Source organism: Eubalaena glacialis, chromosome 17 (genome assembly GCF_028564815.1).
Source record: "Eubalaena glacialis isolate mEubGla1 chromosome 17, mEubGla1.1.hap2.+ XY, whole genome shotgun sequence".
NCBI lineage: Eukaryota > Metazoa > Chordata > Mammalia > Artiodactyla > Balaenidae > Eubalaena > Eubalaena glacialis.
Genome location: NC_083732.1, coordinates 41,634,433 through 41,662,073, shown reverse-complemented (window position 1 = coordinate 41,662,073; position 27,641 = coordinate 41,634,433).

The following is a 27,641-nucleotide window of genomic DNA, read 5'->3' as shown; positions in this document are numbered from 1 at the left end:
AGTGTAAGAGGAAGACCTGTGCTTCGGTTACAGGAGGAACGCAAGCCGAGTTTCTCCTGTTAAGTGTGGGGTCTCAAAGTATGACTTTCTAGAAGGAATGCGAAGCAGTTTTGATTTCTCAGTGCCTCTCAGCCTAGGGCATTGAGGCAATTTGCATGACATGTAGGACGTGAGAGAACAGATCGCATGGAGCTGTTGGAGTGCTGAGGAAATGTAGCTCTCCCAAGGAGGAGTGCCGTGTGTTGCCCTACACTTAGCATACGCAGAGTGACTGGGAAAGGTATCCGGGCCTGGATGTTTCTTAGCAACCCAGTGGAGCCTGCCGCTCCTCGGTGTTCTTGCGCGGAATAGGGTGCCCAGGCGAGATCCTAGGTGTCTTGAAAAGCGTACTAACGTTAAAAGAAAGGAGACCTGCAACTCGTGTCTCAAGGAAACTGCTCCACGTTCCGCTTCAGCAGGGCTATTCAAGGCTTTACCTTGAGGAAAGGACTCACGTCAAGTTTCCTTGTAGCTCTAGAGCGTCTCAGGAGGAGCTCCCACCCAGGCTATGAAAGCACCCTGTTGATTCAGAGCAAACTCGTTCCCTTCCCAGAGCCCTGCCTACAGTGACTAGAAACTCGTCCAAAACACTGGTATTTAGGTAGGTTCAAGGCGGCATGAATGGAGCTTTCAAAATGGGAAAGCAAGCCTTGTGCCATCAGGTCCCCGTTTCCAGTGAACACGCAGCCTACCTCCTTGTGATTTCTACCAAGTTAATATACACTCTAGCTACACACTGGTCCCTTTCCTGAATAACGTGTTCTTGGCACGGAGTTCTGCATGTAGCGAACTGCCTCTCCCAAGGAATGCTCTAGGTACGCTATAGGGGCTTAGGCTCTTCTAGAACCCTGCAGTGTAAGAGGAAGAACTGTGCTTTGGTTACAGCAGGAACGCAAGGCAACTTTCTCCTGTAAGTATGGGGTCTTAAGGTATGACTTTGTAGAAGGAATGTGAAAGAGTATTGGTTTCTCAGTGCCGCTCAGCCTAGGGCATTGAGGCAGATATGCATGACATGTAGACGTGAGACAACAGATTGCCTGGAGCTGTTGGAGTGCTGAGGAAATCTAGCTCTCCCAAGGAGGCGTGCAGTGTGTTGCCCTACACTTAGCATATTGAGAGTGACTGGGAAAGGTTTCCGGGCCTGGATGTTTCTAAGCTTCCCAGTCGAGCACGCCGCTCCTCGGTGTTCTTGCAGGGAATAGGGTGCCCACGAGAGTTACTAGGTGTCTTCATAAGCGTACTAAGGTTAAAGGAAAGCAGAACTGCAACTCATGTCTCCAGGAAACTGCTCCACGCTTCGGCTTCAGCAGGGCTATTCAAGGCTTTACCTTGAGGAAACGACTCACGTCAAGTTTCCTTTGAGCTCTAGAGCGTCTCAGGTGGAGCTCCCACCCAGGCTACGAAAGCACCCTGTTGATTCAGAGAAAACTCGTTCCCTTCCCAGAGCCCTGCCTACAGTGACTAGAGACCCGTCCAAAACACTGGTATTATGTAGCTTCAAGGCAGCATGAATGGAGCTTTCAAAATGGGAAAGCAAGCCTTGTGCCATCAGGTCCCCGTTTCCAGTGAACACGCAGCCTACCCCCTTGTGATTTCTACCAAGTAAATATTCCCTCAAACTACACAATGGTCCCTTCCCTGAAGAATGTTTTCTTGGCACGGAGTTCTGCATGTAGCGAACTGCCTCTCCCAAGGAACGCTTTGGTAACGCTATCGGGGCTTAGGTTCTTCTAAAACCCTGCAGTGTAAGAGGAAGAACTGTGCTTCGGTTACAGGAGGAACGCAAGCCGAGTTTCTCCTGTTAAGTGTGGGGTCTCAAGGTATGACTTTCTAGAAGGAATGCGAAGCAGTTTTGATTTCTCAGTGCCTCTCAGCCTAGGGCATTGAGGCAATTTGCATGACATGTAGGACGTGAGAGAACAGATCACATGGAGCTGTTGGAGTGCTGAGGAAATGTAGCTCTCCCAAGGAGGAGTGCCGTGTGTTGCCCTACACTTAGCATACGCAGAGTGACTGGGAAAGGTATCCGGGCCTGGATGGTTCTTAGCAACCCAGTGGAGCCTGCCGCTCCTCGGTGTTCTTGCGCGGAATAGGGTGCCCAGGCGAGATCCTAGGTGTCTTGAAAAGCGTACTAACGTTCAAAGAAAGGAGAACTGCAACTCGTGTCTCAAGGAAACTGCTCCACGTTCCGCCTCAGCAGGGCTATTCAAGGCTTTACCTTGAGGAAAGGACTCACGTCAAGTTTCCTTGTAGCTCTAGAGCGTCTAAGGAGGAGCTCCCACCCAGGCTATGAAAGCACCCTGTTGATTCAGAGAAAACTCGTTCCCTTCCCAGAGCCCTGCCTACAGTGACTAGAGACCCGTCCCAAACACTGGTATTTAGGTAGCTTCAAGGCAGCATGAATGGAGCTTTCAAAATGGGAAAGCAAGCCTTGTGCCATCAGGTCCCCGTTTCCAGTGAACACGCAGCCTACCCCCTTGTGATTTCTACCAAGTAAATATTCCCTCAAACTACACAATGGTCCCTTCCCTGAAGAATGTTTTCTTGGCACGGAGTTCTGCATGTAGCGAACTGCCTCTCCCAAGGAACGCTTTGGTAACGCTATCGGGGCTTAGGCTCTTCTAAAACCCTGCAGTGTAAGAGGAAGAACTGTGCTTCGGTTACAGGAGGAACGCAAGCCGAGTTTCTCCTGTTAAGTGTGGGGTCTCAAGGTATGACTTTCTAGAAGGAATGCGAAGCAGTTTTGATTTCTCAGTGCCTCTCAGCCTAGGGCATTGAGGCAATTTGCATGACATGTAGGACGTGAGAGAACAGATCACATGGAGCTGTTGGAGTGCTGAGGAAATGTAGCTCTCCCAAGGAGGAGTGCCGTGTGTTGCCCTACACTTAGCATACGCAGAGTGACTGGGAAATGTATCCGGGCCTGGATGTTTCTTAGCAACCCAGTGGAGCCTGCCGCTACTCGGTGTTCTTGCGCGGAATAGGGTGCCCAGGCGAAATCCTAGGTGTCTTGAAAAGCGTACTAACGTTAAAAGAAAGGAGAACTGCAACTCGTGTCTCAAGGAAACTGCTCCACGTTCCCACTCAGCAGGGCTATTCAAGGCTTTACCTTGAGGAAAGGACTCACGTCAAGTTTCCTTGTAGCTCTAGAGCGTCTCAGGAGGAGCTCCCACCCAGGCTATGAAAGCACCCTGTTGATTCAGAGAAAACTCGTTCCCTTCCCAGAGCCCTGCCTACAGTGACTAGAAACTCGTCCAAAACACTGGTATTTAGGTAGGTTCAAGGCGGCATGAATGGAGCTTTCAAAATGGGAAAGCAAGCCTTGTGCCATCAGGTCCCCGTTTCCAGTGAACACGCAGCCTACCTCCTTGTGATTTCTACCAAGTTAATATACACTCTAGCTACACACTGGTCCCGTCCCTGAATAACGTGTTTTTGGCACGGAGTTCTGCATGTAGCGAACTGCCTCTCCCAAGGAATGCTCTAGGTACGCTATAGGGGCTTAGCCTCTTCTAAAACCCTGCAGTGTAAGAGGAAGAACTGTGCTTTGGTTACAGCAGGAACGCAAGGCAACTTTGTGCTGTAAGTATGGGGTCTTAAGGTATGACTTTGTAGAAGGAATGTGAAAGAGTATTGGTTTCTCAGTGCCGCTCAGCCTAGGGCATTGAGGCAGATATGCATGACATGTAGACGTGAGACAACAGATTGCCTGGAGCTGTTGGAGTGCTGAGGAAATCTAGCTCTCCCAAGGAGGCGTGCAGTGTGTTGCCCTACACTTAGCATATTGAGAGTGACTGGGAAAGGTTTCCGGGCCTGGATGTTTCTTAGCTTCCCAGTCGAGCACGCCGCTCCTCGGTGTTCTTGCAGGGAATAGGGTGCCCACGAGAGTTACTAGGTGTCTTCATAAGCGTACTAAGGTTAAAGGAAAGCAGAACTGCAACTCATGTCTCCAGGAAACTGCTCCACGCTTCGGCTTCAGCAGGGCTATTCAAGGCTTTACCTTGAGGAAACGACTCACGTCAAGTTTCCTTTGAGCTCTAGAGCGTCTCAGGTGGAGCTCCCACCCAGGCTACGAAAGCACCCTGTTGATTCAGAGAAAACTCGTTCCCTTCCCAGAGCCCTACCTACAGTGACTAGAGACCCGTCCAAAACACTGGTATTATGTAGCTTCAAGGCAGCATGAATGGAGCTTTCAAAATGGGAAAGCAAGCCTTGTGCCATCAGGTCCCCGTTTCCAGTGAACACGCAGCCTACCCCCTTGTGATTTCTACCAAGTAAATATTCCCTCAAACTACACAATGGTCCCTTCCCTGAAGAATGTTTTCTTGGCACGGAGTTCTGCATGTAGCGAACTGCCTCTCCCAAGGAACGCTTTGGTAACGCTATCGGGGCTTAGGTTCTTCTAAAACCCTGCAGTGTAAGAGGAAGAACTGTGCTTCGGTTACAGGAGGAACGCAAGCCGAGTTTCTCCTGTTAAGTGTGGGGTCTCAAGGTATGACTTTCTAGAAGGAATGCGAAGCAGTTTTGATTTCTCAGTGCCTCTCAGCCTAGGGCATTGAGGCAATTTGCATGACATGTAGGACGTGAGAGAACAGATCACATGGAGCTGTTGGAGTGCTGAGGAAATGTAGCTCTCCCAAGGAGGAGTGCCGTGTGTTGCCCTACACTTAGCATACGCAGAGTGACTGGGAAAGGTATCCGGGCCTGGATGGTTCTTAGCAACCCAGTGGAGCCTGCCGCTCCTCGGTGTTCTTGCGCGGAATAGGGTGCCCAGGCGAGATCCTAGGTGTCTTGAAAAGCGTACTAACGTTCAAAGAAAGGAGAACTGCAACTCGTGTCTCAAGGAAACTGCTCCACGTTCCGCCTCAGCAGGGCTATTCAATGCTTTACCTTGAGGAAAGGACTCACGTCAAGTTTCCTTGTAGCTCTAGAGCGTCTCAGGAGGAGCTCCCACCCAGGCTAAGAAAGCACCCTGTTGATTCAGAGAAAACTCGTTCCCTTCCCAGAGCCCTGCCTACAGTGACTAGAGACCCGTCCCAAACACTGGTATTTAGGTAGCTTCAAGGCAGCATGAATGGAGCTTTCAAAATGGGAAAGCAAGCCTTGTGCCATCAGGTCCCCGTTTCCAGTGAACACGCAGCCTACCCCCTTGTGATTTCTACCAAGTAAATATTCCCTCAAACTACACAATGGTCCCTTCCCTGAAGAATGTTTTCTTGGCACGGAGTTCTGCATGTAGCGAACTGCCTCTCCCAAGGAACGCTTTGGTAACGCTATCGGGGCTTAGGCTCTTCTAAAACCCTGCAGTGTAAGAGGAAGAACTGTGCTTCGGTTACAGGAGGAACGCAAGCCGAGTTTCTCCTGTTAAGTGTGGGGTCTCAAGGTATGACTTTCTAGAAGGAATGCGAAGCAGTTTTGATTTCTCAGTGCCTCTCAGCCTAGGGCATTGAGGCAATTTGCATGACATGTAGGACGTGAGAGAACAGATCACATGGAGCTGTTGGAGTGCTGAGGAAATGTAGCTCTCCCAAGGAGGAGTGCCGTGTGTTGCCCTACACTTAGCATACGCAGAGTGACTGGGAAAAGTATCCGGGCCTGGATGTTTCTTAGCAACCCAATGGAGCCTGCCGCTACTCGGTGTTCTTGCGCGGAATAGGGTGCCCAGGCGAAATCCTAGGTGTCTTGAAAAGCGTACTAACGTTAAAAGAAAGGAGAACTGCAACTCGTGTCTCAAGGAAACTGCTCCACGTTCCCACTCAGCAGGGCTATTCAAGGCTTTACCTTGAGGAAAGGACTCACGTCAAGTTTCCTTGTAGCTCTAGAGCGTCTCAGGAGGAGCTCCCACCCAGGCTATGAAAGCACCCTGTTGATTCAGAGAAAACTCGTTCCCTTCCCAGAGCCCTGCCTACAGTGACTAGAAACTCGTCCAAAACACTGGTATTTAGGTAGGTTCAAGGCGGCATGAATGGAGCTTTCAAAATGGGAAAGCAAGCCTTGTGCCATCAGGTCCCCGTTTCCAGTGAACACGCAGCCTACCTCCTTGTGATTTCTACCAAGTTAATATACACTCTAGCTACACACTGGTCCCGTCCCTGAATAACGTGTTTTTGGCACGGAGTTCTGCATGTAGCGAACTGCCTCTCCCAAGGAATGCTCTAGGTACGCTATAGGGGCTTAGCCTCTTCTAAAACCCTGCAGTGTAAGAGGAAGAACTGTGCTTTGGTTACAGCAGGAACGCAAGGCAACTTTGTGCTGTAAGTATGGGGTCTTAAGGTATGACTTTGTAGAAGGAATGTGAAAGAGTATTGGTTTCTCAGTGCCGCTCAGCCTAGGGCATTGAGGCAGATATGCATGACATGTAGACGTGAGACAACAGATTGCCTGGAGCTGTTGGAGTGCTGAGGAAATCTAGCTCTCCCAAGGAGGCGTGCAGTGTGTTGCCCTACACTTAGCATATTGAGAGTGACTGGGAAAGGTTTCCGGGCCTGGATGTTTCTTAGCTTCCCAGTCGAGCACGCCGCTCCTCGGTGTTCTTGCAGGGAATAGGGTGCCCACGAGAGTTACTAGGTGTCTTCATAAGCGTACTAAGGTTAAAGGAAAGCAGAACTGCAACTCATGTCTCCAGGAAACTGCTCCACGCTTCGGCTTCAGCAGGGCTATTCAAGGCTTTACCTTGAGGAAACGACTCACGTCAAGTTTCCTTTGAGCTCTAGAGCGTCTCAGGTGGAGCTCCCACCCAGGCTACGAAAGCACCCTGTTGATTTAGAGAAAACTCGTTCCCTTCCCAGAGCCCTGCCTACAGTGACTAGAGACCCGTCCCAAACACTGGTATTTAGGTAGCTTCAAGGCAGCATGAATGGAGCTTTCAAAATGGGAAAGCAAGCCTTGTGCCATCAGGTCCCCGTTTCCAGTGAACACGCAGCCTACCCCCTTGTGATTTCTACCAAGTAAATATTCCCTCAAACTACACAATGGTCCCTTCCCTGAAGAATGTTTTCTTGGCACGGAGTTCTGCATGTAGCGAACTGCCTCTCCCAAGGAACGCTTTGGTAACGCTATCGGGGCTTAGGCTCTTCTAAAACCCTGCAGTGTAAGAGGAAGAACTGTGCTTCGGTTACAGGAGGAACGCAAGCCGAGTTTCTCCTGTTAAGTGTGGGGTCTCAAGGTATGACTTTCTAGAAGGAATGCGAAGCAGTTTTGATTTCTCAGTGCCTCTCAGCCTAGGGCATTGAGGCAATTTGCATGACATGTAGGACGTGAGAGAACAGATCACATGGAGCTGTTGGAGTGCTGAGGAAATGTAGCTCTCCCAAGGAAGAGTGCCGTGTGTTGCCCTACACTTAGCATACGCAGAGTGACTGGGAAAGGTATCCGGGCCTGGATGTTTCTTAGCACCCCAGTGGAGCCTGCCGCTACTCGGTGTTCTTGTGCGGAATAGCGTGCCCAGGCGAGATCCTAGGTGTCTTGATAAGCGTACTAACGTTAAAAGAAAGGAGAACTGCAACTCGTGTCTCAAGGAAACTGCTCCACGTTCCGCCTCAGCAGGGCTATTCAAGGCTTTACCTTGAGGAAAGGACTCAGGTCAAGTTTCCTTGTAGCTCTAGAGCGTCTCAGGAGGAGCTCCCACCCAGGCTATGAAAGCACCCTGTTGATTCAGAGAAAACTCGTTCCCTTCCCAGAGCCCTGCCTACAGTGACTAGAAACTCGTCCAAAACACTGGTATTTAGGTAGGTTCAAGGCGGCATGAATGGAGCTTTCAAAATGGGAAAGCAAGCCTTGTGCCATCAGGTCCCCGTTTCCAGTGAACACGCAGCCTACCTCCTTGTGATTTCTACCAAGTTAATATACACTCTAGCTACACACTGGTCCCTTTCCTGAATAACGTGTTCTTGGCACGGAGTTCTGCATGTAGCGAACTGCCTCTCCCAAGGAATGCTCTAGGTACGCTATAGGGGCTTAGCCTCTTCTAGAACCCTGCAGTGTAAGAGGAAGAACTGTGCTTTGGTTACAGCAGGAACGCAAGGCAACTTTGTGCTGTAAGTATGGGGTCTTAAGGTATGACTTTGTAGAAGGAATGTGAAAGAGTATTGGTTTCTCAGTGCCGCTCAGCCTAGGGCATTGAGGCAGATATGCATGACATGTAGACGTGAGACAACAGATTGCCTGGAGCTGTTGGAGTGCTGAGGAAATCTAGCTCTCCCAAGGAGGCGTGCAGTGTGTTGCCCTACACTTAGCATATTGAGAGTGACTGGGAAAGGTTTCCGGGCCTGGATGTTTCTTAGCTTCCCAGTCGAGCACGCCGCTCCTCGGTGTTCTTGCAGGGAATAGGGTGCCCACGAGAGTTACTAGGTGTCTTCATAAGCGTACTAAGGTTAAAGGAAAGCAGAACTGCAACTCATGTCTCCAGGAAACTGCTCCACGCTTCGGCTTCAGCAGGGCTATTCAAGGCTTTACCTTGAGGAAACGACTCACGTCAAGTTTCCTTTGAGCTCTAGAGCGTCTCAGGTGGAGCTCCCACCCAGGCTACGAAAGCACCCTGTTGATTTAGAGAAAACTCGTTCCCTTCCCAGAGCCCTGCCTACGGTGACTAGAGACCCGTCCCAAACACTGGTATTTAGGTAGCTTCAAGGCAGCATGAATGGAGCTTTCAAAATGGGAAAGCAAGCCTTGTGCCATCAGGTCCCCGTTTCCAGTGAACACGCAGCCTACCCCCTTGTGATTTCTACCAAGTAAATATTCCCTCAAACTACACAATGGTCCCTTCCCTGAAGAATGTTTTCTTGGCACGGAGTTCTGCATGTAGCGAACTGCCTCTCCCAAGGAACGCTTTGGTAACGCTATCGGGGCTTAGGCTCTTCTAAAACCCTGCAGTGTAAGAGGAAGAACTGTGCTTCGGTTACAGGAGGAACGCAAGCCGAGTTTCTCCTGTTAAGTGTGGGGTCTCAAGGTATGACTTTCTAGAAGGAATGCGAAGCAGTTTTGATTTCTCAGTGCCTCTCAGCCTAGGGCATTGAGGCAATTTGCATGACATGTAGGACGTGAGAGAACAGATCACATGGAGCTGTTGGAGTGCTGAGGAAATGTAGCTCTCCCAAGGAAGGGTGCCGTGTGTTGCCCTACACTTAGCATACGCAGAGTGACTGGGAAAGGTATCCGGGCCTGGATGTTTCTTAGCAACCCAGTGGAGCCTGCCGCTACTCGGTGTTCTTGTGCGGAATAGCGTGCCCAGGCGAGATCCTAGGTGTCTTGAAAAGCGTACTAACGTTAAAAGAAAGGAGAACTGCAACTCGTGTCTCAAGGAAACTGCTCCACGTTCCGCCTCAGCAGGGCTATTCAAGGCTTTACCTTGAGGAAAGGACTCACGTCAAGTTTCCTTGTAGCTCTAGAGCGTCTCAGGAGGAGCTCCCACCCAGGCTATGAAAGCACCCTGTTGATTCAGAGCAAACTCGTTCCCTTCCCAGAGCCCTGCCTACAGTGACTAGAAACTCGTCCAAAACACTGGTATTTAGGTAGGTTCAAGGCGGCATGAATGGAGCTTTCAAAATGGGAAAGCAAGCCTTGTGCCATCAGGTCCCCGTTTCCAGTGAACACGCAGCCTACCTCCTTGTGATTTCTACCAAGTTAATATACACTCTAGCTACACACTGGTCCCGTCCCTGAATAACGTGTTCTTGGCACGGAGTTCTGCATGTAGCGAACTGCCTCTCCCAAGGAATGCTCTAGGTACGCTATAGGGGCTTAGCCTCTTCTAAAACCCTGCAGTGTAAGAGGAAGAACTGTGCTTTGGTTACAGCAGGAACGCAAGGCAACTTTCTCCTGTAAGTATGCGGTCTTAAGGTATGATTTTGTAGAAGGAATGTGAAAGAGTATTGGTTTCTCAGTGCCGCTCAGCCTAGGGCATTGAGGCAGATATGCATGACATGTAGACGTGAGACAACAGATTGCCTGGAGCTGTTGGAGTGCTGAGGAAATCTAGCTCTCCCAAGGAGGCGTGCAGTGTGTTGCCCTACACTTAGCATATTGAGAGTGACTGGGAAAGGTTTCCGGGCCTGGATGTTTCTTAGCTTCCCAGTCGAGCACGCCGCTCCTCGGTGTTCTTGCAGGGAATAGGGTGCCCACGAGAGTTACTAGGTGTCTTCATAAGTGTACTAAGGTTAAAGGAAAGCAGAACTGCAACTCATGTCTCCAGGAAACTGCTCCACGCTTCGGCTTCAGCAGGGCTATTCAAGGCTTTACCTTGAGGAAACGACTCACGTCAAGTTTCCTTTGAGCTCTAGAGCGTCTCAGGTGGAGCTCCCACCCAGGCTACGAAAGCACCCTGTTGATTTAGAGAAAACTCGTTCCCTTCCCAGAGCCCTGCCTACAGTGACTAGAGACCCGTCCCAAACACTGGTATTTAGGTAGCTTCAAGGCAGCATGAATGGAGCTTTCAAAATGGGAAAGCAAGCCTTGTGCCATCAGGTCCCCGTTTCCAGTGAACACGCAGCCTACCCCCTTGTGATTTCTACCAAGTAAATATTCCCTCAAACTACACAATGGTCCCTTCCCTGAAGAATGTTTTCTTGGCACGGAGTTCTGCATGTAGCGAACTGCCTCTCCCAAGGAACGCTTTGGTAACGCTATCGGGGCTTAGGTTCTTCTAAAACCCTGCAGTGTAAGAGGAAGAACTGTGCTTCGGTTACAGGAGGAACGCAAGCCGAGTTTCTCCTGTTAAGTGTGGGGTCTCAAGGTATGACTTTCTAGAAGGAATGCGAAGCAGTTTTGATTTCTCAGTGCCTCTCAGCCTAGGGCATTGAGGCAATTTGCATGACATGTAGGACGTGAGAGAACAGATCGCATGGAGCTGTTGGAGTGCTGAGGAAATGTAGCTCTCCCAAGGAGGAGTGCCGTGTGTTGCCCTACACTTAGCATACGCAGAGTGACTGGGAAAGGTATCCGGGCCTGGATGGTTCTTAGCAACCCAGTGGAGCCTGCCGCTCCTCGGTGTTCTTGCGCGGAATAACGTGCACAGGCGAGATCCTAGGTGTCTTGAAAAGCGTACTAACGTTAAAAGAAAGGAGAACTGCAACACGTGTCTCAAGGAAACTGCTCCACGTTCCGCCTCAGCAGGGCTATTCAAGGCTTTACCTTGAGGAAAGGACTCAGGTCAAGTTTCCTTGTAGCTCTAGAGCGTCTCAGGAGGAGCTCCCACCCAGGCTATGAAAGCACCCTGTTGATTCAGAGCAAACTCGTTCCCTTCCCAGAGCCCTGCCTACAGTGACTAGAAACTCGTCCAAAACACTGGTATTTAGGTAGGTTCAAGGCGGCATGAATGGAGCTTTCAAAATGGGAAAGCAAGCCTTGTGCCATCAGGTCCCCGTTTCCAGTGAACACGCAGCCTACCTCCTTGTGATTTCTACCAAGTTAATATACACTCTAGCTACACACTGGTCCCGTCCCTGAATAACGTGTTCTTGGCACGGAGTTCTGCATGTAGCGAACTGCCTCTCCCAAGGAATGCTCTAGGTACGCTATAGGGGCTTAGCCTCTTCTAGAACCCTGCAGTGTAAGAGGAAGAACTGTGCTTTGGTTACAGCAGGAACGCAAGGCAACTTTCTCCTGTAAGTATGGGGTCTTAAGGTATGACTTTGTAGAAGGAATGTGAAAGAGTATTGGTTTCTCAGTGCCGCTCAGCCTAGGGCATTGAGGCAGATATGCATGACATGTAGACGTGAGACAACAGATTGCCTGCAGCTGTTGGAGTGCTGAGGAAATCTAGCTCTCCCAAGGAGGCGTGCAGTGTGTTGCCCTACACTTAGCATATTGAGAGTGACTGGGAAAGGTTTCCGGGCCTGGATGTTTCTTAGCTTCCCAGTCGAGCACGCCGCTCCTCGGTGCTCTTGCAGGGAATAGGGTGCCCACGAGAGTTACTAGGTGTCTTCATAAGCGTACTAAGGTTAAAGGAAAGCAGAACTGCAACTCATGTCTCCAGGAAACTGCTCCACGCTTCGGCTTCAGCAGGGCTATTCAAGGCTTTACCTTGAGGAAACGACTCACGTCAAGTTTCCTTTGAGCTCTAGAGCATCTCAGGTGGAGCTCCCACCCAGGCTACGAAAGCACCCTGTTGATTTAGAGAAAACTCGTTCCCTTCCCAGAGCCCTGCCTACGGTGACTAGAGACCCGTCCCAAACACTGGTATTTAGGTAGCTTCAAGGCAGCATGAATGGAGCTTTCAAAATGGGAAAGCAAGCCTTGTGCCATCAGGTCCCCGTTTCCAGTGAACACGCAGCCTACCCCCTTGTGATTTCTACCAAGTAAATATTCCCTCAAACTACACAATTGTCCCTTCCCTGAAGAATGTTTTCTTGGCACGGAGTTCTGCATGTAGCGAACTGCCTCTCGCAAGGAACGCTTTGGTAACGCTATCGGGGCTTAGGCTCTTCTAAAACCCTGCAGTGTAAGAGGAAGAACTGTGCTTCGGTTACAGGAGGAACGCAAGCCGAGTTTCTCCTGTTAAGTGTGGGGTCTCAAGGTATGACTTTCTAGTAGGAATGCGAAGCAGTTTTGATTTCTCAGTGCCGCTCAGCCTAGGGCATTGAGGCAATTTGCATGACATGTAGGACGTGAGAGAACAGATCACATGGAGCTGTTGGAGTGCTGAGGAAATGTAGCTCTCCCAAGGAAGAGTGCCGTGTGTTGCCCTACACTTAGCATACGCAGAGTGACTGGGAAAGGTATCCGGGCCTGGATGTTTCTTAGCAACCCAGTGGAGCCTGCCGCTACTCGGTGTTCTTGTGCAGAATAGCGTGCCCAGGCGAGATCCTAGGTGTCTTGAAAAGCGTACTAACGTTAAAAAAAGGAGAACTGCAACTCGTGTCTCAAGGAAACTGCTCCACGTTCCGCCTCAGCAGGGCTATTCAAGGCTTTACCTTGAGGAAAGGACTCACGTCAAGTTTCCTTGTAGCTCTAGAGCGTCTCAGGAGGAGCTCCCACCCAGGCTATGAAAGCACCTTGTTGATTCAGAGAAAACTCGTTCCCTTCCCAGAGCCCTGCCTACAGTGACTAGAAACTCGTCCAAAACACTGGTATTTAGGTAGGTTCAAGGCGGCATGAATGGAGCTTTCAAAATGGGAAAGCAAGCCTTGTGCCATCAGGTCCCCGTTTCCAGTGAACACGCAGCCTACCTCCTTGTGATTTCTACCAAGTTAATATACACTCTAGCTACACACTGGTCCCGTCCCTGAATAACGTGTTCTTGGCACGGAGTTCTGCATGTAGCGAACTGCCTCTCCCAAGGAATGCTCTAGGTACGCTATAGGGGCTTAGCCTCTTCTAGAACCCTGCAGTGTAAGAGGAAGAACTGTGCTTTGGTTACAGCAGGAACGCAAGGCAACTTTCTCCTGTAAGTATGGGGTCTTAAGGTATGACTTTGTAGAAGGAATGTGAAAGAGTATTGGTTTCTCAGTGCCGCTCAGCCTAGGGCATTGAGGCAGATATGCATGACATGTAGACGTGAGACAACAGATTGCCTGGAGCTGTTGGAGTGCTGAGGAAATCTAGCTCTCCCAAGGAGGCGTGCAGTGTGTTGCCCTACACTTAGCATATTGAGAGTGACTGGGAAAGGTTTCCGGGCCTGGATGTTTCTTAGCTTCCCAGTCGAGCACGCCGCTCCTCAGTGTTCTTGCAGGGAATAGGGTGCCCACGAGAGTTACTAGGTGTCTTCATAAGCGTACTAAGGTTAAAGGAAAGCAGAACTGCAACTCATGTCTCCAGGAAACTGCTCCACGCTTCGGCTTCAGCAGGGCTATTCAAGGCTTTACCTTGAGGAAACGACTCACGTCAAGTTTCCTTGTAGCTCTAGAGCGTCTCAGGAGGAGCTCCCACCCAGGCTACGAAAGCACCCTGTTGATTTAGAAAAAACTCGTTCCCTTCCCAGAGCCCTGCCTACAGTGACTAGAGACCCGTCCAAAACACTGGTATTTAGGTAGCTTCAAGGCGGCATGAATGGAGCTTTCAAAATGGGAAAGCAAGCCTTGTGCCATCAGGTCCCCGTTTCCAGTGAACACGCAGCCTACCCCCTTGTGATTTCTACCAAGTAAATATTCCCTCAAACTACACAATGGTCCCTTCCCTGAAGAATGTTATCTTGGCACGGTGTTCTGCATGTAGCGAACTGCCTCTCCCAAGGAACGCTTTGGTAACGCTATCGGGGCTTAGGCTCTTCTAAAACCCTGCAGTGTAAGAGGAAGAACTGTGCTTCGGTTACAGGAGGAACGCAAGCCGAGTTTCTCCTGTTAAGTGTGGGGTCTCAAGGTATGACTTTCTAGAAGGAATGCGAAGCAGTTTTGATTTCTCAGTGCCGCTCAGCCTAGGGCATTGAGGCAATTTGCATGACATGTAGGACGTGAGAGAACAGATCACATGGAGCTGTTGGAGTGCTGAGGAAATGTAGCTCTCCCAAGGAGGAGTGCCGTGTGTTGCCCTACACTTAGCATACGCAGAGTGACTGGGAAAGGTATCCGGGCCTGGATGTTTCTTAGCAACCCAGTGGAGCCTGCCGCTCCTCGGTGTTCTTGTGCGGAATAGGGTGCCCAGGCGAGATCCTAGGTGTCTTGAAAAGCGTACTAACGTTCAAAGAAAGGAGAACTGCAACTCGTGTCTCAAGGAAACTGCTCCACGTTCCGCCTCAGCAGGGCTATTCAAGGCTTTACCTTGAGGAAAGGACTCACGTCAAGTTTCCTTGTAGCTCTAGAGCGTCTCAGGAGGAGCTCCCACCCAGGCTATGAAAGCACCCTGTTGATTCAGAGCAAACTCGTTCCCTTCCCAGAGCCCTGCCTACAGTGACTAGAAACTCGTCCAAAACACTGGTATTTAGGTAGGTTCAAGGCGGCATGAATGGAGCTTTCAAAATGGGAAAGCAAGCCTTGTGCCATCAGGTCCCCGTTTCCAGTGAACACGCAGCCTACCTCCTTGTGATTTCTACCAAGTTAATATACACTCTAGCTACACACTGGTCCCGTCCCTGAATAACGTGTTCTTGGCACGGAGTTCTGCATGTAGCGAACTGCCTCTCCCAAGGAATGCTCTAGGTACGCTATAGGGGCTTAGCCTCTTCTAAAACCCTGCAGTGTAAGAGGAAGAACTGTGCTTTGGTTACAGCAGGAACGCAAGGCAACTTTCTCCTGTAAGTATGGGGTCTTAAGGTATGACTTTGTAGAAGGAATGTGAAAGAGTATTGGTTTCTCAGTGCCGCTCAGCCTAGGGCATTGAGGCAGATATGCATGACATGTAGACGTGAGACAACAGATTGCCTGCAGCTGTTGGAGTGCTGAGGAAATCTAGCTCTCCCAAGGAGGCGTGCAGTGTGTTGCCCTACACTTAGCATATTGAGAGTGACTGGGAAAGGTTTCCGGGCCTGGATGTTTCTTAGCTTCCCAGTCGAGCACGCCGCTCCTCGGTGCTCTTGCAGGGAATAGGGTGCCCACGAGAGTTACTAGGTGTCTTCATAAGCGTACTAAGGTTAAAGGAAAGCAGAACTGCAACTCATGTCTCCAGGAAACTGCTCCACGCTTCGGCTTCAGCAGGGCTATTCAAGGCTTTACCTTGAGGAAACGACTCACGTCAAGTTTCCTTTGAGCTCTAGAGCATCTCAGGTGGAGCTCCCACCCAGGCTACGAAAGCACCCTGTTGATTTAGAGAAAACTCGTTCCCTTCCCAGAGCCCTGCCTACGGTGACTAGAGACCCGTCCCAAACACTGGTATTTAGGTAGCTTCAAGGCAGCATGAATGGAGCTTTCAAAATGGGAAAGCAAGCCTTGTGCCATCAGGTCCCCGTTTCCAGTGAACACGCAGCCTACCCCCTTGTGATTTCTACCAAGTAAATATTCCCTCAAACTACACAATTGTCCCTTCCCTGAAGAATGTTTTCTTGGCACGGAGTTCTGCATGTAGCGCACTGCCTCTCGCAAGGAACGCTTTGGTAACGCTATCGGGGCTTAGGCTCTTCTAAAACCCTGCAGTGTAAGAGGAAGAACTGTGCTTCGGTTACAGGAGGAACGCAAGCCGAGTTTCTCCTGTTAAGTGTGGGGTCTCAAGGTATGACTTTCTAGTAGGAATGCGAAGCAGTTTTGATTTCTCAGTGCCGCTCAGCCTAGGGCATTGAGGCAATTTGCATGACATGTAGGACGTGAGAGAACAGATCACATGGAGCTGTTGGAGTGCTGAGGAAATGTAGCTCTCCCAAGGAAGAGTGCCGTGTGTTGCCCTACACTTAGCATACGCAGAGTGACTGGGAAAGGTATCCGGGCCTGGATGTTTCTTAGCAACCCAGTGGAGCCTGCCGCTACTCGGTGTTCTTGTGCAGAATAGCGTGCCCAGGCGAGATCCTAGGTGTCTTGAAAAGCGTACTAACGTTAAAAAAAGGAGAACTGCAACTCGTGTCTCAAGGAAACTGCTCCACGTTCCGCCTCAGCAGGGCTATTCAAGGCTTTACCTTGAGGAAAGGACTCACGTCAAGTTTCCTTGTAGCTCTAGAGCGTCTCAGGAGGAGCTCCCACCCAGGCTATGAAAGCACCTTGTTGATTCAGAGAAAACTCGTTCCCTTCCCAGAGCCCTGCCTACAGTGACTAGAAACTCGTCCAAAACACTGGTATTTAGGTAGGTTCAAGGCGGCATGAATGGAGCTTTCAAAATGGGAAAGCAAGCCTTGTGCCATCAGGTCCCCGTTTCCAGTGAACACGCAGCCTACCTCCTTGTGATTTCTACCAAGTTAATATACACTCTAGCTACACACTGGTCCCGTCCCTGAATAACGTGTTCTTGGCACGGAGTTCTGCATGTAGCGAACTGCCTCTCCCAAGGAATGCTCTAGGTACGCTATAGGGGCTTAGCCTCTTCTAGAACCCTGCAGTGTAAGAGGAAGAACTGTGCTTTGGTTACAGCAGGAACGCAAGGCAACTTTCTCCTGTAAGTATGGGGTCTTAAGGTATGACTTTGTAGAAGGAATGTGAAAGAGTATTGGTTTCTCAGTGCCGCTCAGCCTAGGGCATTGAGGCAGATATGCATGACATGTAGACGTGAGACAACAGATTGCCTGGAGCTGTTGGAGTGCTGAGGAAATCTAGCTCTCCCAAGGAGGCGTGCAGTGTGTTGCCCTACACTTAGCATATTGAGAGTGACTGGGAAAGGTTTCCGGGCCTGGATGTTTCTTAGCTTCCCAGTCGAGCACGCCGCTCCTCAGTGTTCTTGCAGGGAATAGGGTGCCCACGAGAGTTACTAGGTGTCTTCATAAGCGTACTAAGGTTAAAGGAAAGCAGAACTGCAACTCATGTCTCCAGGAAACTGCTCCACGCTTCGGCTTCAGCAGGGCTATTCAAGGCTTTACCTTGAGGAAACGACTCACGTCAAGTTTCCTTGTAGCTCTAGAGCGTCTCAGGAGGAGCTCCCACCCAGGCTACGAAAGCACCCTGTTGATTTAGAAAAAACTCGTTCCCTTCCCAGAGCCCTGCCTACAGTGACTAGAGACCCGTCCAAAACACTGGTATTTAGGTAGCTTCAAGGCGGCATGAATGGAGCTTTCAAAATGGGAAAGCAAGCCTTGTGCCATCAGGTCCCCGTTTCCAGTGAACACGCAGCCTACCCCCTTGTGATTTCTACCAAGTAAATATTCCCTCAAACTACACAATGGTCCCTTCCCTGAAGAATGTTATCTTGGCACGGTGTTCTGCATGTAGCGAACTGCCTCTCCCAAGGAACGCTTTGGTAACGCTATCGGGGCTTAGGCTCTTCTAAAACCCTGCAGTGTAAGAGGAAGAACTGTGCTTCGGTTACAGGAGGAACGCAAGCCGAGTTTCTCCTGTTAAGTGTGGGGTCTCAAGGTATGACTTTCTAGAAGGAATGCGAAGCAGTTTTGATTTCTCAGTGCCGCTCAGCCTAGGGCATTGAGGCAATTTGCATGACATGTAGGACGTGAGAGAACAGATCACATGGAGCTGTTGGAGTGCTGAGGAAATGTAGCTCTCCCAAGGAGGAGTGCCGTGTGTTGCCCTACACTTAGCATACGCAGAGTGACTGGGAAAGGTATCCGGGCCTGGATGTTTCTTAGCAACCCAGTGGAGCCTGCCGCTCCTCGGTGTTCTTGTGCGGAATAGGGTGCCCAGGCGAGATCCTAGGTGTCTTGAAAAGCGTACTAACGTTCAAAGAAAGGAGAACTGCAACTCGTGTCTCAAGGAAACTGCTCCACGTTCCGCCTCAGCAGGGCTATTCAAGGCTTTACCTTGAGGAAAGGACTCACGTCAAGTTTCCTTGTAGCTCTAGAGCGTCTCAGGAGGAGCTCCCACCCAGGCTATGAAAGCACCCTGTTGATTCAGAGAAAACTCGTTCCCTTCCCAGAGCCCTGCCTACAGTGACTAGAAACTCGTCCAAAACACTGGTATTTAGGTAGGTTCAAGGCGGCATGAATGGAGCTTTCAAAATGGGAAAGCAAGCCTTGTGCCATCAGGTCCCCGTTTCCAGTGAACACGCAGCCTACCTCCTTGTGATTTCTACCAAGTTAATATACACTCTAGCTACACACTGGTCCCGTCCCTGAATAACGTGTTCTTGGCACGGAGTTCTGCATGTAGCGAACTGCCTCTCCCAAGGAATGCTCTAGGTACGCTATAGGGGCTTAGCCTCTTCTAAAACCCTGCAGTGTAAGAGGAAGAACTGTGCTTTGGTTACAGCAGGAACGCAAGGCAACTTTCTCCTGTAAGTATGGGGTCTTAAGGTATGACTTTGTAGAAGGAATGTGAAAGAGTATTGGTTTCTCAGTGCCGCTCAGCCTAGGGCATTGAGGCAGATATGCATGACATGTAGACGTGAGACAACAGATTGCCTGCAGCTGTTGGAGTGCTGAGGAAATCTAGCTCTCCCAAGGAGGCGTGCAGTGTGTTGCCCTACACTTAGCATATTGAGAGTGACTGGGAAAGGTTTCCGGGCCTGGATGTTTCTTAGCTTCCCAGTCGAGCACGCCGCTCCTCAGTGTTCTTGCAGGGAATAGGGTGCCCACGAGAGTTACTAGGTGTCTTCATAAGCGTACTAAGGTTAAAGGAAAGCAGAACTGCAACTCATGTCTCCAGGAAACTGCTCCACGCTTCGGCTTCAGCAGGGCTATTCAAGGCTTTACCTTGAGGAAACGACTCACGTCAAGTTTCCTTGTAGCTGTAGAGCGTCTCAGGTGGAGCTCCCACCCAGGCTACGAAAGCACCCTGTTGATTTAGAGAAAACTCGTTCCCTTCCCAGAGCCCTGCCTACGGTGACTAGAGACCCGTCCCAAACACTGGTATTTAGGTAGCTTCAAGGCAGCATGAATGGAGCTTTCAAAATGGGAAAGCAAGCCTTGTGCCATCAGGTCCCCGTTTCCAGTGAACACGCAGCCTACCCCCTTGTGATTTCTACCAAGTAAATATTCCCTCAAACTACACAATGGTCCCTTCCCTGAAGAATGTTTTCTTGGCACGGAGTTCTGCATGTAGCGAACTTCCTCTCCCAAGGAACGCTTTGGTAACGCTATCGGGGCTTAGGTTCTTCTAAAACCCTGCAGTGTAAGAGGAAGAACTGTGCTTCGGTTACAGGAGGAACGCAAGCCGAGTTTCTCCTGTTAAGTGTGGGGTCTCAAGGTATGACTTTCTAGAAGGAATGCGAAGCAGTTTTGATTTCTCAGTGCCTCTCAGCCTAGGGCATTGAGGCAATTTGCATGACATGTAGGACGTGAGAGAACAGATCACATGGAGCTGTTGGAGTGCTGAGGAAATGTAGCTCTCCCAAGGAGGAGTGCCGTGTGTTGCCCTACACTTAGCATACGCAGAGTGACTGGGAAAGGTATCCGGGCCTGGATGTTTCTTAGCAACCCAGTGGAGCCTGCCGCTCCTCGGTGTTCTTGTGCGGAATAGGGTGCCCAGGCGAGATCCTAGGTGTCTTGAAAAGCGTACTAACATTCAAAGAAAGGAGAACTGCAACTCGTGTCTCAAGGAAACTGCTCCACGTTCCGCCTCAGCAGGGCTATTCAAGGCTTTACCTTGAGGAAAGGACTCACGTCAAGTTTCCTGGTAGCTCTAGAGCGTCTCAGGAGGAGCTCCCACCCAGGCTATGAAAGCACCCTGTTGATTCAGAGAAAACTCGTTCCCTTCCCAGAGCCCTGCCTACAGTGACTAGAAACTCGTCCAAAACACTGGTATTTAGGTAGGTTCAAGGCGGCATGAATGGAGCTTTCAAAATGGGAAAGCAAGCCTTGTGCCATCAGGTCCCCGTTTCCAGTGAACACGCAGCCTACCTCCTTGTGATTTCTACCAAGTTAATATACACTCTAGCTACACACTGGTCCCGTCCCTGAATAACGTGTTTTTGGCACGGAGTTCTGCATGTAGCGAACTGCCTCTCCCAAGGAACGCTTTGGTAACGCTATCGGGGCTTAGGCTCTTCTAAAACCCTGCAGTGTAAGAGGAAGAACTGTGCTTCGGTTACAGGAGGAACGCAAGCCGAGTTTCTCCTGTTAAGTGTGGGGTCTCAAGGTATGACTTTCTAGAAGGAATGCGAAGCAGTTTTGATTTCTCAGTGCCTCTCAGCCTAGGGCATTGAGGCAATTTGCATGACATGTAGGACGTGAGAGAACAGATCACATGGAGCTGTTGGAGTGCTGAGGAAATGTAGCTCTCCCAAGGAAGAGTGCCGTGTGTTGCCCTACACTTAGCATACGCAGAGTGACTGGGAAAGGTATCCGGGCCTGGATGTTTCTTAGCAACCCAGTGGAGCCTGCCGCTACTCGGTGTTCTTGTGCGGAATAGCGTGCCCAGGCGAGATCCTAGGTGTCTTGAAAAGCGTACTAACGTTAAAAGAAAGGAGAACTGCAACTCGTGTCTCAAGGAAACTGCTCCACGTTCCGCCTCAGCAGGGCTATTCAAGGCTTTACCTTGAGGAAAGGACTCACGTCAAGTTTCCTTGTAGCTCTAGAGCGTCTCAGGAGGAGCTCCCACCCAGGCTATGAAAGCACCCTGTTGATTCAGAGAAAACTCGTTCCCTTCCCAGAGCCCTGCCTACAGTGACTAGAAACTCGTCCAAAACACTGGTATTTAGGTAGGTTCAAGGCGGCATGAATGGAGCTTTCAAAATGGGAAAGCAAGCCTTGTGCCATCAGGTCCCCGTTTCCAGTGAACACGCAGCCTACCTCCTTGTGATTTCTACCAAGTTAATATACACTCTAGCTACACACTGGTCCCTTTCCTGAATAACGTGTTCTTGGCACGGAGTTCTGCATGTAGCGAACTGCCTCTCCCAAGGAATGCTCTAGGTACGCTATAGGGGCTTAGCCTCTTCTAGAACCCTGCAGTGTAAGAGGAAGAACTGTGCTTTGGTTACAGCAGGAACGCAAGGCAACTTTCTCCTGTAAGTATGGGGTCTTAAGGTATGACTTTGTAGAAGGAATGTGAAAGAGTATTGGTTTCTCAGTGCCGCTCAGCCTAGGGCATTGAGGCAGATATGCATGACATGTAGACGTGAGACAACAGATTGCCTGCAGCTGTTGGAGTGCTGAGGAAATCTAGCTCTCCAAAGGAGGCGTGCAGTGTGTTGCCCTACACTTAGCATATTGAGAGTGACTGGGAAAGGTTTCCGGGCCTGGATGTTTCTTAGCTTCCCAGTCGAGCACGCCGCTCCTCGGTGCTCTTGCAGGGAATAGGGTGCCCACGAGAGTTACTAGGTGTCTTCATAAGCGTACTAAGGTTAAAGGAAAGCAGAACTGCAACTCATGTCTCCAGGAAACTGCTCCACGCTTCTGCTTCAGCAGGGCTATTCAAGGCTTTACCTTGAGGAAACGACTCACGTCAAGTTTCCTTTGAGCTCTAGAGCATCTCAGGTGGAGCTCCCACCCAGGCTACGAAAGCACCCTGTTGATTTAGAGAAAACTCGTTCCCTTCCCAGAGCCCTGCCTACGGTGACTAGAGACCCGTCCCAAACACTGGTATTTAGGTAGCTTCAAGGCAGCATGAATGGAGCTTTCAAAATGGGAAAGCAAGCCTTGTGCCATCAGGTCCCCGTTTCCAGTGAACACGCAGCCTACCCCCTTGTGATTTCTACCAAGTAAATATTCCCTCAAACTACACAATTGTCCCTTCCCTGAAGAATGTTTTCTTGGCACGGAGTTCTGCATGTAGCGAACTGCCTCTCGCAAGGAACGCTTTGGTAACGCTATCGGGGCTTAGGCTCTTCTAAAACCCTGCAGTGTAAGAGGAAGAACTGTGCTTCGGTTACAGGAGGAACGCAAGCCGAGTTTCTCCTGTTAAGTGTGGGGTCTCAAGGTATGACTTTCTAGTAGGAATGCGAAGCAGTTTTGATTTCTCAGTGCCGCTCAGCCTAGGGCATTGAGGCAATTTGCATGACATGTAGGACGTGAGAGAACAGATCACATGGAGCTGTTGGAGTGCTGAGGAAATGTAGCTCTCCCAAGGAAGAGTGCCGTGTGTTGCCCTACACTTAGCATACGCAGAGTGACTGGGAAAGGTATCCGGGCCTGGATGTTTCTTAGCAACCCAGTGGAGCCTGCCGCTCCTCGGTGTTCTTGTGCAGAATAGCGTGCCCAGGCGAGATCCTAGGTGTCTTGAAAAGCGTACTAACGTTAAAAAAAGGAGAACTGCAACTCGTGTCTCAAGGAAACTGCTCCACGTTCCGCCTCAGCAGGGCTATTCAAGGCTTTACCTTGAGGAAAGGACTCACGTCAAGTTTCCTTGTAGCTCTAGAGCGTCTCAGGAGGAGCTCCCACCCAGGCTATGAAAGCACCTTGTTGATTCAGAGAAAACTCGTTCCCTTCCCAGAGCCCTGCCTACAGTGACTAGAAACTCGTCCAAAACACTGGTATTTAGGTAGGTTCAAGGCGGCATGAATGGAGCTTTCAAAATGGGAAAGCAAGCCTTGTGCCATCAGGTCCCCGTTTCCAGTGAACACGCAGCCTACCTCCTTGTGATTTCTACCAAGTTAATATACACTCTAGCTACACACTGGTCCCGTCCCTGAATAACGTGTTCTTGGCACGGAGTTCTGCATGTAGCGAACTGCCTCTCCCAAGGAATGCTCTAGGTACGCTATAGGGGCTTAGCCTCTTCTAGAACCCTGCAGTGTAAGAGGAAGAACTGTGCTTTGGTTACAGCAGGAACGCAAGGCAACTTTCTCCTGTAAGTATGGGGTCTTAAGGTATGACTTTGTAGAAGGAATGTGAAAGAGTATTGGTTTCTCAGTGCCGCTCAGCCTAGGGCATTGAGGCAGATATGCATGACATGTAGACGTGAGACAACAGATTGCCTGGAGCTGTTGGAGTGCTGAGGAAATCTAGCTCTCCCAAGGAGGCGTGCAGTGTGTTGCCCTACACTTAGCATATTGAGAGTGACTGGGAAAGGTTTCCGGACCTGGATGTTTCTTAGCTTCCCAGTCGAGCACGCCGCTCCTCAGTGTTCTTGCAGGGAATAGGGTGCCCACGAGAGTTACTAGGTGTCTTCATAAGCGTACTAAGGTTAAAGGAAAGCAGAACTGCAACTCATGTCTCCAGGAAACTGCTCCACGCTTCGGCTTCAGCAGGGCTATTCAAGGCTTTACCTTGAGGAAACGACTCACGTCAAGTTTCCTTGTAGCTGTAGAGCGTCTCAGGTGGAGCTCCCACCCAGGCTACGAAAGCACCCTGTTGATTTAGAGAAAACTCGTTCCCTTCCCAGAGCCCTGCCTACAGTGACTAGAGACCCGTCCCAAACACTGGTATTTAGGTAGCTTCAAGGCAGCATGAATGGAGCTTTCAAAATGGGAAAGCAAGCCTTGTGCCATCAGGTCCCCGTTTCCAGTGAACACGCAGCCTACCCCCTTGTGATTTCTACCAAGTAAATATTCCCTCAAACTACACAATGGTCCCTTCCCTGAAGAATGTTTTCTTGGCACGGAGTTCTGCATGTAGCGAACTTCCTCTCCCAAGGAACGCTTTGGTAACGCTATCGGGGCTTAGGTTCTTCTAAAACCCTGCAGTGTAAGAGGAAGAACTGTGCTTCGGTTACAGGAGGAACGCAAGCCGAGTTTCTCCTGTTAAGTGTGGGGTCTCAAGGTATGACTTTCTAGAAGGAATGCGAAGCAGTTTTGATTTCTCAGTGCCTCTCAGCCTAGGGCATTGAGGCAATTTGCATGACATGTAGGACGTGAGAGAACATATCACATGGAGCTGTTGGAGTGCTGAGGAAATGTAGCTCTCCCAAGGAGGAGTGCCGTGTGTTGCCCTACACTTAGCATACGCAGAGTGACTGGGAAAGGTATCCGGGCCTGGATGTTTCTTAGCAACCCAGTGGAGCCTGCCGCTCCTCGGTGTTCTTGTGCGGAATAGGGTGCCCAGGCGAGATCCTAGGTGTCTTGAAAAGCGTACTAACGTTCAAAGAAAGGAGAACTGCAACTCGTGTCTCAAGGAAACTGCTCCACGTTCCGCCTCAGCAGGGCTATTCAAGGCTTTACCTTGAGGAAAGGACTCACGTCAAGTTTCCTGGTAGCTCTAGAGCGTCTCAGGAGGAGCTCCCACCCAGGCTATGAAAGCACCCTGTTGATTCAGAGAAAACTCGTTCCCTTCCCAGAGCCCTGCCTACAGTGACTAGAAACTCGTCCAAAACACTGGTATTTAGGTAGGTTCAAGGCGGCATGAATGGAGCTTTCAAAATGGGAAAGCAAGCCTTGTGCCATCAGGTCCCCGTTTCCAGTGAACACGCAGCCTACCTCCTTGTGATTTCTACCAAGTTAATATACACTCTAGCTACACACTGGTCCCGTCCCTGAATAACGTGTTTTTGGCACGGAGTTCTGCATGTAGCGAACTGCCTCTCCCAAGGAACGCTTTGGTAACGCTATCGGGGCTTAGGCTCTTCTAAAACCCTGCAGTGTAAGAGGAAGAACTGTGCTTCGGTTACAGGAGGAACGCAAGCCGAGTTTCTCCTGTTAAGTGTGGGGTCTCAAGGTATGACTTTCTAGAAGGAATGCGAAGCAGTTTTGATTTCTCAGTGCCTCTCAGCCTAGGGCATTGAGGCAATTTGCATGACATGTAGGACGTGAGAGAACAGATCACATGGAGCTGTTGGAGTGCTGAGGAAATGTAGCTCTCCCAAGGAAGAGTGCCGTGTGTTGCCCTACACTTAGCATACGCAGAGTGACTGGGAAAGGTATCCGGGCCTGGATGTTTCTTAGCAACCCAGTGGAGCCTGCCGCTACTCGGTGTTCTTGTGCGGAATAGCGTGCCCAGGCGAGATCCTAGGTGTCTTGAAAAGCGTACTAACTTTAAAAGAAAGGAGAACTGCAACTCGTGTCTCAAGGAAACTGCTCCACGTTCCGCCTCAGCAGGGCTATTCAAGGCTTTACCTTGAGGAAAGGACTCACGTCAAGTTTCCTTGTAGCTCTAGAGCGTCTCAGGAGGAGCTCCCACCCAGGCTATGAAAGCACCCTGTTGATTCAGAGAAAACTCGTTCCCTTCCCAGAGCCCTGCCTACAGTGACTAGAAACTCGTCCAAAACACTGGTATTTAGGTAGGTTCAAGGCGGCATGAATGGAGCTTTCAAAATGGGAAAGCAAGCCTTGTGCCATCAGGTCCCCGTTTCCAGTGAACACGCAGCCTACCTCCTTGTGATTTCTACCAAGTTAATATACACTCTAGCTACACACTGGTCCCGTCCCTGAATAACGTGTTCTTGGCACGGAGTTCTGCATGTAGCGAACTGCCTCTCCCAAGGAATGCTCTAGGTACGCTATAGGGGCTTAGCCTCTTCTAGAACCCTGCAGTGTAAGAGGAAGAACTGTGCTTTGGTTACAGCAGGAACGCAAGGCAACTTTCTCCTGTAAGTATGCGGTCTTAAGGTATGATTTTGTAGAAGGAATGTGAAAGAGTATTGGTTTCTCAGTGCCGCTCAGCCTAGGGCATTGAGGCAGATATGCATGACATGTAGACGTGAGACAACAGATTGCCTGGAGCTGTTAGAGTGCTGAGGAAATCTAGCTCTCCCAAGGAGGCGTGCAGTGTGTTGCCCTACACTTAGCATATTGAGAGTGACTGGGAAAGGTTTCCGGGCCTGGATGTTTCTTAGCTTCCCAGTCGAGCACGCCGCTCCTCGGTGTTCTTGCAGGGAATAGGGTGCCCACGAGAGTTACTAGGTGTCTTCATAAGTGTACTAAGGTTAAAGGAAAGCAGAACTGCAACTCATGTCTCCAGGAAACTGCTCCACGCTTCGGCTTCAGCAGGGCTATTCAAGGCTTTACCTTGAGGAAACGACTCACGTCAAGTTTCCTTTGAGCTCTAGAGCGTCTCAGGTGGAGCTCCCACCCAGGCTACGAAAGCACCCTGTTGATTTAGAGAAAACTCGTTCCCTTCCCAGAGCCCTGCCTACAGTGACTAGAGACCCGTCCCAAACACTGGTATTTAGGTAGCTTCAAGGCAGCATGAATGGAGCTTTCAAAATGGGAAAGCAAGCCTTGTGCCATCAGGTCCCCGTTTCCAGTGAACACGCAGCCTACCCCCTTGTGATTTCTACCAAGTAAATATTCCCTCAAACTACACAATGGTCCCTTCCCTGAAGAATGTTTTCTTGGCACGGAGTTCTGCATGTAGCGAACTGCCTCTCCCAAGGAACGCTTTGGTAACGCTATCGGGGCTTAGGTTCTTCTAAAACCCTGCAGTGTAAGAGGAAGAACTGTGCTTCGGTTACAGGAGGAACGCAAGCCGAGTTTCTCCTGTTAAGTGTGGGGTCTCAAGGTATGACTTTCTAGAAGGAATGCGAAGCAGTTTTGATTTCTCAGTGCCTCTCAGCCTAGGGCATTGAGGCAATTTGCATGACATGTAGGACGTGAGAGAACAGATCACATGGAGCTGTTGGAGTGCTGAGGAAATGTAGCTCTCCCAAGGAGGAGTGCCGTGTGTTGCCCTACACTTAGCATACGCAGAGTGACTGGGAAAGGTATCCGGGCCTGGATGGTTCTTAGCAACCCAGTGGAGACTGCCGCTCCTCGGTGTTCTTGCGCGGAATAAGGTGCCCAGGCGAGATCCTAGGTGTCTTGAAAAGCGTACTAACGTTAAAAGAAAGGAGAACTGCAACTCGTGTCTCAAGGAAACTGCTCCACGTTCCGCCACAGCAGGGCTATTCAAGGCTTTACCTTGAGGAAAGGACTCACGTCAAGTTTCCTTGTAGCTCTAGAGCGTCTCAGGAGGAGCTCCCACCCAGGCTATGAAAGCACCCTGTTGATTCAGAGAAAACTCGTTCCCTTCCCAGAACCCTGCCTACAGTGACTAGAGACCCGTCCAAAACACTGGTATTTAGGTAGCTTCAAGGCAGCATGAATGGAGCTTTCAAAATGGGAAAGCAAGCCTTGTGCCATCAGGTCCCCGTTTCCAGTGAACACGCAGCCTACCCCCTTGTGATTTCTACCAAGTAAATATTCCCTCAAACTACACAATGGTCCCTTCCCTGAAGAATGTTTTCTTGGCACGGAGTTCTGCATGTAGCGAACTGCCTCTCCCAAGGAACGCTTTGGTAACGCTATCGGGGCTTAGGTTCTTCTAAAACCCTGCAGTGTAAGAGGAAGACCTGTGCTTC